Below are 8,998 nucleotides of genomic sequence, written 5' to 3' on the forward strand. Positions count from 1 at the left end.
TTTCTCTAACCAGATTTCTTGGAAAACAGTGAAGTCGAAAGTTTTATAGTTGAGCCTTGGATTGAACAGGCTGTTTAGGGCATCAGCTCAGCACCCGATGCTCACCATAGGGGAAGATAGGCCCGAATTACTAGTTGTAGAAAAGACTAACACTGTAAATGGATTGCTTTCTGTTACGGTTTTTGTGGAGACACTGAGCACATACTGTCTTGTGCTGACAGTTTGCCAGCTTAAGGAGCTCATTGAATATTTGACTGCACTCCTTTCACCTTAGTTCTTGTTTCTGTTCTCCCTTTGAAGACAGACGTTTCACAACTTGAGAATTTATTGGCATTACAGGGGGTGATTATTGAAAATGCAGACTTCAGGACCGTACACAAGAACCGTGATTCTGAAAGTCTGAAGCCAGCCCCAGTAAGCAGCACTTAGAGCATGCACCCAGGAGGATTCTGATACGGTCTTTGGGTCACAAGTTTGAAAAACCATTGACAACTATGTTGTGACTCTTGAGGGAAATGTCAGATTGTTCATAAATCATGGGAAATAAAAAAACCGTATACCAGTCTATCTCCTAATTTGCTACCCACCACGTGCTATGACTCCTGGATGAAATCAGACATTCGAAGCGGCACAGTTCTGAGTAGCAGTACCAATATTTCGTGATAGGAGGTAGGGAGTCGGGATGTTAATGCATTGGCTCTATCAAAAATCAGCCTTGCTAGATGTACAAGGTGTAGACATAACGTACAAATTCAGACCATAAAAACACTGGCTATCTATGTATATAGTTTGTGATCTCCAAGCATTCTTTCTATTACTATTGAACAAAAGTAAACACCAAGAGGCTCAGTAACAAACACCACGAGACTTCAGCTGGAAGAAACGCTAAATGCCAACATGAGTTGGTTTGCTTGTGGATGTTCTGCCTGCCTGTATGTCTGTGCAACATATGTGTTCCGGTGCCCTGAGAGGCCAGAACTGAAGTTACAGAGGCTGTGAGCCACCTTATGGGTACTAGGAAATGAACCTGGGTCCTCTGGAAGAACAGTTGTTAAGATGAGCCATCTTTCCAGTCCAGATATGAACGTTTTTGACTGGGGTGCTTGAACATTGTCATTCTCAAAATACCTCTACTCCGGGTGAGGGTTGACGCTGCAGCTGAGGTTGAGAACTTTTAAAGAAAGGGAAGGAAGAAGCGCTTACAGGGCTGGGGCCAATGTCATCAGCAGGTCATCTTTAGGCATCATCTCAGCCTGAATAAATCCAGATCCGTAGGGAGTAGGACCAGATATCAGCTGTCACTGAAACTCCAAGGGTGAAAAGCATGGCTTTACTTAACTCTCAGTGGTTCTCAAGCCTGGCTACATAGTGGAGTCACATGCGAGACTATTGAACAACAGCAAAAACAAACCCAGAAATATCAGGCCCACTTCCAGTGAAATATAGAAGACTTTTAAGCCTGTCTGAGCAGTGACAATTTTCTCATCTCCTCTGTAGATGCCTCTGCATGTTTGAAAGCTGAACCTTTTCTCTGATTCGACGAGAGACTCTTCCATATTGGGCAAATCTTCACTTTCTATGCTCCCCCAAATTGGGGAGCAATTTAAGGGTGTTCTAATCATCTTATTAAGTTTCAGCCACAAACCAAAACAGGCTGAAGTTTCTGAAGGAAGCGAAAGCCTGAGTGTCTGCTGTGCTCTGCGTACCTCCATGTCTCTGTCTTGGCAGGTTCCGGTTTTTAATAATAACGCGTTCACGTCCTCCCTCCCTCTCCTCCCTCCCTCCCTTCCCTCCTCCCTCCCTTTCAATGTGTATTCTTTTTTGTTTGTTTTGTTTTGGTTTTTTTGGGGGGGAGAAAGGGTTGTTTTGCTTTGTTTTTGAGGGTTTTACAGGGTTTCTCTGTGGCTTTGCAGCCTGTCCTGGAACTAGCTCTTGTAGACCAGGCTGGCCTCGAACTCACAGAGATCTGTCCACCTCTGCCTCCCGCGTGCTGGGATTAAAGGCATGTGCCACCAACGCCCAGCTCAATGTTTATTCTTTTCTCACACATTACGCCCCAACCGAAGTTTGCCCTTCCTCTACTCCGGCCAATTCCTTCCTCCCAGACCAACTCCTCCTCTGCACCTCTCCTGCCCCCCAAAAAGAGCAAGCCTCCCAGAGATACCCACCAACCGGCCTAACAAGACACAGTAAGACTGGGAACAGATCCTCATATTGTGATACAGCTGGAAGCTGCAACCCAGCAGGAGGGAAAGGGACCCAAGCATCTATGAAATATTCAGAGACACCCCCACTCCCACTGTTAGGAGTCCCACAAGAACACCAAGCTACACACAACTATGAGGTATATGCAGAAAACCTACTTAGGACCCATACAGGATCTGGGTTTGTTGCTTCAATTTCTGTGAGCCCCTATGAACCCTGCTTAATTGATTCTCATGGTGTCCTTGACCCCCACTGGCTCCTAAACCCTTCCTTCCTCTCTTCTGCGGGGCTCCCTGGTTCCAACTAGTGTTTGACCATGGGTATCTGCATCTGCTCCCATTTGATACTGGATAACCCCTCTCTGATGACAATTAGGCTAGGCATTGATCTATGAGTATAGCAGAATATCAAAGCATTTCATTGACTTTTTTTTTTTTTTGCCAGTCATGTTTGGTTCTATCCTGGGTCTCTGGGCTGTCCTGCCTCTGGTTCCTGGCCATCTAGGCAGTGTCAGCCATGGGCTCCCTCTCAGCAGGGGCCTTCAGTTGGGCAAGTCATGGGTTGACCACTCCCACAAGTCCTGCGCCATCATCGCCCCAGCATGTATGTCGTATAGGTAGGACAGATTGGAAGTCCAAGTTTTTGTGACTGCTGGGAGCCTTGCCTGGTCAGCTCCACCTCTGTATCCCTATTACTAGGAGACTTCACTAGGGTCACCCTCATAATTTCCATTGCACTAGAGTTCTACATCCTCCCCATCCCCCCCCCAGTTCTAGTCATCTCTCCCAGTACTCTCTCCCACCCCCACAGATCCCTCCTGTTCCCATCGCCACCCCTCACACCCCATCCACCCACAAAACTATTCTATTTCCCCTGAGCCATGTGCTGTCCCCCGCCCCCTTGAGCCTCCTTGTTTCTTAGCCACTCTGGTTCTGTGGCTTGACCTTTACTTAACAGCTAATAACTACTTCTAAGTAAGTACTTACCATGTTTGTCTTTCCGGGTCTGGTTTACCTAACTCAGTTTGATCTTTTCTAGTTCCATCCGTCTGCCTGCAAATTTCACGAGGTTGTTAATTTTAATAGCTGAGTGTTACTCTATTGTGTAAATGTATGACATTTTTTTTCCATTCTTTGGTTGAGGGACATCTAGGTTGTTTCAGTTTCTATTATGAATAAAGCTGCAATGAACACAGTTAAGCAGGCGTCCTTGGGTTGGGTATAGCATCCTTTGGGTATGTGCCCAAGAGTGGTATAGCCAGGTCTTGAGGTAAATCAATTCCTAGTTTTCTAAGGAATGGTCATACTGCTGTACAAAGTAGCTATACAAGTTTGCAATCCCATCAGTAACGGAGGAGTGGTCCATTGTTTTCCATCCTCACCAGCATGTGCTAACACTTGTGTTTTTTAATCTTAGCAATTCTTTGAGATTTAAGATGGAATCTCAAAGTAGGTTTGATTTGCATTTCCCTGATGGCTAAGAATGTTGAACGTTTCTTTGTTTCCCAGCCATTTGAGATTCCTCTCTTGAGAACTCTCTTTTTAGATCTGTGCCTCATTTTTTAAATTTTTTAAATTATTTGGTTGTTGATGTCTAGTTTCTTGAGTTTTTTTTATATTAGATATTAGCTTTTTGCGGAGACAGTGAAAAGTTTTGTCCTATTGATGTTGACTTTTGCTTACAGAAGTTTCTCAGTTTCATAAGGTCCCATATATTAACTGTCAATTTCAGTACCTTTGCTATTGGTGTTCTATTCAGGAAGTTGTCTCTTGTGCTAATGAGTTCAAAGATATTCCCCACTTTCTCCTCTATTAGGTTCAGTGTATCTGAATTTTTGTTGAGGTCTTTGATCTACTTGGACTTGAGTTTCATGCAGGGTGATAGATATGAACTAATTTGCAAATTTGCATTTCTTCAACCTGCTGACGTTCAGTTAGGCCAGCACCATTTGTTGAGGTTGCTTTCTTTTTTCCATTGTGTATTTCTGACTTCTTTATAAAAAAGAAATATCAGCAGATGTTCACAGGTGTTTATATTTACATCTGAGTCTTTGATTCAATTCCATTGATCAACATGTCTGTTGATCATACTATTTTCATTACTATACCTCTCCAGTAGAGCTTGAAATCAGGGATGGTGATATCTCCAGATGTTCCTTTTTTATTGTACAGGGTTTTATTGTTCTTCCAAGAATTATAAAGAATTGTGTTGGAATTTTGATGAAGATTTCGTTGAATTTGTAGATTGCTTTTGGTAAAAATGGCCATTTTTACTGTGTTAATCCTACCAATTCATGAGTGTGGGAGATCTTTCCATCTTCTGTTATCTTCTCCAATTTCTTTCTTCAGTGACTTGAAGTTTTTATCATACAAGTCTTCTTGGTTAGAGTTACCCAGATATTTTACATTATGTGTGGCTATTGTAAAGGATGTTGTTTCCCTGATTTCTTTCTTAGTCCATTTGTCATTTGTGTATAGGAGTGCTACTGATGTATATATTTTTTTAACTTGTATCCAGTCACTTCACTGAAGGAATATATCAGTTATAAGGGTTTCCTGATAGAATTTTTGGGGTCACTTATGAATACTATCGTATCATCTTCAAATAACAATACTTTGACTTCTTCCATTCCAATTTGTATCCCCTAGATTTCCTTCATTTTGTTTTATTGCTCCCACTAGAACTGCAATTACTACATAGAATGGATATGGAGAGAGTGGACAGCCTTGTCTTGTTCCTGATTTTAGTGGAACTGCTTTTAGTTTCTCTCCATTTAATTTGATATGAGTTATTGGTTTGCTGTAAATTTCCTTTGTTGTGTTTATATGCGTCCCTTGTGTTCCGAGTCTTTACAAGACTTTCATAAAGGGGTATTGGATTTTATCAACGGCATTTTCAGCATCTAATGAGGTGATCATGTAGTTTGATTTATATAGTGAATTATATTGAATAATTTTTGTGTGTTGAAACATCCCTGAATCTCTGGGATGAAGCCTACTTGATCATGGTGGATGAAGTTCTTAATGTGTTCTTGGATTCGGTTTGTAAGTATTTTATTGAGTAATTTTATGTCTGTGTTCATGAGAGAAATTGGTCTGTTATTCTCTTTCTTTGTTGAGTCTTTGTGTGATTTGGATATCAGGGAAATGTGGTTGCCTTAAAGAAAATGGCAGTATTCCTTCTGTTTCTATTTTGTGGAACAGTTTGAGGAGGACTGGCTTTAGCTCTTCTTTGAAAGTCTGGTAGAATGCTGTGTTAAAAATCTTACTGGGAGGGTTTTTTTTTCCTGGGTGGGAGCAACTTTTAATGACTGCTTCTATTTCCTTAGGGGTTAAAGGTCTATTTTAAATTATTTATCTGATCCTGATTTAACTTTGGTAAGTGGCATCTATCAAGAAAATTATCCATTCCTTTTAGATTTTCCAATTCTGTGGTCTACATGTCTTTAAAGTATGACATAATGACTCTTTAGATTTCCTCAGTGTCTGTCATTATGTTCCCCTTTTTGTTTTTTATTTTGTTAATTTGGATAGTCTCTCTGTGTCTTTTAGTAGTTTGGATAAGGGTTTGTCTATCTTGTTGATTTTTTTCCATAGAACCAACTCTTTGTTTTGTTGATTCTTTGTATTGTTCTCTTTGTTTCTATTTAATTGACTTCAGTCCTCAGTTTGATTACTTTCTGCTGTGTATTCTTCTCAGTTGACCTTGCTTCTTTTTGTTCTATGGCTTTTAGGTGTGCTGTTAAATTGCTAGTGTGAGCTCTCTCCAATTTCTTAATGCAGGCTCTTAGTGCTATGAACTTTCTTCTTGGCACCACTTCCGTTGTGTCTCGTAAGTTTGGGTATATTAGGGATTCATTTCCCTTGCATTCTAAGAAGTCTTTAATTTCTTTCTTATTTCTGCCTTGACCCATTTTTTTTCATTCAATAGAGAGTTGTTCAGTTTATAGGCTTTCTGTTGTTTCTGTTGTTGTTGAAATCCTGCTTTAGTCTGTGATGTTCAGATAGGATGTCAAGGGTTATTTCAACTTTATTGTCTCTGTTGAGACTTGCTTTGTGACTAAGTATGGGGTCAGTTTTGGAGAGTGTTCTGAGAGGTTCTGAGAGGAAGATGTATTCCTCTTGCATTTGGGGGGCATTGTTCTGTAGATATTTGTTAGGTCCACTTAGTTTATAACATCTGTTAGATCCTCCAGTATTTCTCTGTTTAGTTTTTGTCTGGATGACCTGTTCATCAGTGAGAATGGGGTATTGAAGTCTCCCACAATCAATGTGTGAGAGTCAATGTGTGATTTAAACTTTTGTAGTGTTTTCTTTACTAATGAGGGCACTCTTGTGTTTGGGGCATTGATGTTAAGACTTAAAAGACCATCTTGGTGGAGCTTTCCTTTGATGAGTATGAAGTGTCCTTTCCTCTTTTGATTAATTTTGGTTTGAAATCTAATCTGTCAAATACTAAAATAGGTACACCAGCTTGTTTCTTAGGTCCATTTGCTTAGAAAATTCTTTTCCCATCTTTAGTCTGAGGTAATGTCTATCTTTGATATCGAGGTGTGTTCCTTGTATGCAGCAGAAGAATGTATCCTATTTTCACATCCATTCTGTTAGTTTCTGTCTTTTTGTTGCGAAATTGAGTCCATTGATATTGGGAGATATTACTGACCAATGAATGTTGATTCCTATTATTTTGGTGGTACTTGGTTGCATGTGTGTGTTTCTCCTCTTTTTGCTTTGCTGGTGTGAGATTATTTGTTTTCTGTGTTTTTATAGGTGTTGTTAACTCCTTGGGTTGGCACTTTTGTTCTAGTATCTTCTGTAGGGCTGGATTTGTGGATAGGAAGTATTTAAATTTGACCTTGTTTTCTCTGTCTATGGTGATTGAAATCTTTGTTAGGTATGATAGTCTGGGCTGGCATCTGTGGTCTCTTAGAGTCTTGCTGTGGAATAATTCTCTTGTACATTGTAAAGATTTGTCACTCAAATTGGTTTAATAAAAAGCTGATTGTCCAGTAGCCAGGCAAGAAGTATAGGCAGGGCTATCAAATGCAGGATGGGAAGGAGAAGGGTGAAATCAGGCGTCACCAGCCAGACACAGAAGGAGCAGGAGATGAATATACCTTGCTAATAAAGGTACTGCCATGTGGAAGAGCATAAATAAGGAATATGGGTTAACTTAAAATGTGAGAGTTAGCTAGTAATAAACCTGAGCTATTGGCCAAGCATTTATAATTTATATAAGCTTCAGTGTGGTAATTTGGGACCAGGCAGTTGGGACAGAAAACATCTGTTTATAGAGTCTGTAGAACATCTGACCAGGCGCTTTTGGCTTTTAGAGTTTCCATCAAGAAGACAGATGTAATTCTAGCAGGTCTGCCTTTATATGTTACTTGACCTTTGTCCCTTGTAGTTTATAATATTCTTTCTTTGTTCTACATGTTTGGTGTTTTGATTATTATGTGGTGAGAAGACTTACTTTTTTGATCCAATCTAATTGGTGTTCAGTAAGTTTCTTATACCTTTGTAGGCATGTCCTTTAGGTTAGGAAATTTTTCTCCAATGATTTTGTTAAAAAATATTTTCTGGTGTTTTGAGCTGGAATTTTCCTTCTTCTATTCTTATTTTTCTTAGGTTTTTTTTTTCGTAGTGTCCCAGATTTCCTGGATGTTTTCTGTCAGAGACTTTTTTTTTAAGAGTTAATATTCTTTTTGACTGATGTATCAGTTTTTTTTATCATATCTTCTATGCCTGCGATTCTTTCTTCCATCTCTTATATTCTGTTGATGATGCTTGTGTCTGTAGTTCCTGTTTGATTACCTAGATTTTCCATCCCCAGGATTCCCTGTATGTATTTTCTTTATTGCTTCCATTTCCATTATCAAGTATTGAACAGTTTCATTCATTTCCTTTATTCATTTATTTACTTGTTTGTTTGTGTTCTTGGCTTTCTTGAAGGAATTTATTAATTTCTTCTTAAAGTACCACGAACATCTTCATAAAGTTGGTTTTAAGGTCGTTTTCCTGTGTTGCAGCTGTGTTGGAGTATTTAAGGCTCGCTAAAATAGAATAGTTGGGCTCTCTGGTGGTGACATATGCCCTGGCTACTGTTGATTATATTCTTACACTGGCCTCTAGGCATCTGTGTTTGGGATAATTATAGGTTCCGGTGCCAATTTTTGAGTTTATCTGTGACAGATGGGTGTTTTTTCTGTTGATTTCTGTCTCCTCTCTGGTCTTCTGGCCTGACTGGCCTGCAGTTCTGGTGGCCAGCAAGTCCTCTGGTCTGCTCCGGTGCCTCTGCTGGAGTTGTGGTGGCCTGAGAGACCTCTGGTGGGAACCGGAGTTTCCTCTGGTAAAGCAGGGAGGGCTTCCACCGGAGTTGTGACCTGGGATATGGTGACAAGGGGAGGGGAGCTCTGGGGTGAGCTGGGCAGGCTCTGAGGAAGTCTTGTGGGGGGGGGGTCTGTGAGGCTAACCTGGGGTTCTGAGAACCTGCATGGCCTCTCAGCTTATGCGTTTCAAACAAACTTTTAGATAACGTCAGATCTCCTAGTCTTTGGTTCGCACTTGGAAGAGCAGAAGCCTATTTATTAGCTCACTTTGAGACTGCTCTATTCTTCCTCCTCTGGTTAGTTCAGGGACATCAAGCCAACAAAACTATCCGTAAGTTCCTACTTCCCCTTAGCTTGCATTCATGCTCAAAGCCCAACTAGCCAACCAACCAACCAACCAGAAACAAACAAACAAAAAAACCTAAGCAAAAAAGGAAGGAAAAAAAAAACCCTACCTTTCCTTTT

The sequence above is a fragment of the Myodes glareolus genome, chromosome 25 (assembly GCF_982192425.1).
Source record: "Myodes glareolus chromosome 25, mMyoGla1.1, whole genome shotgun sequence".
Lineage (NCBI taxonomy): Eukaryota > Metazoa > Chordata > Mammalia > Rodentia > Cricetidae > Myodes > Myodes glareolus.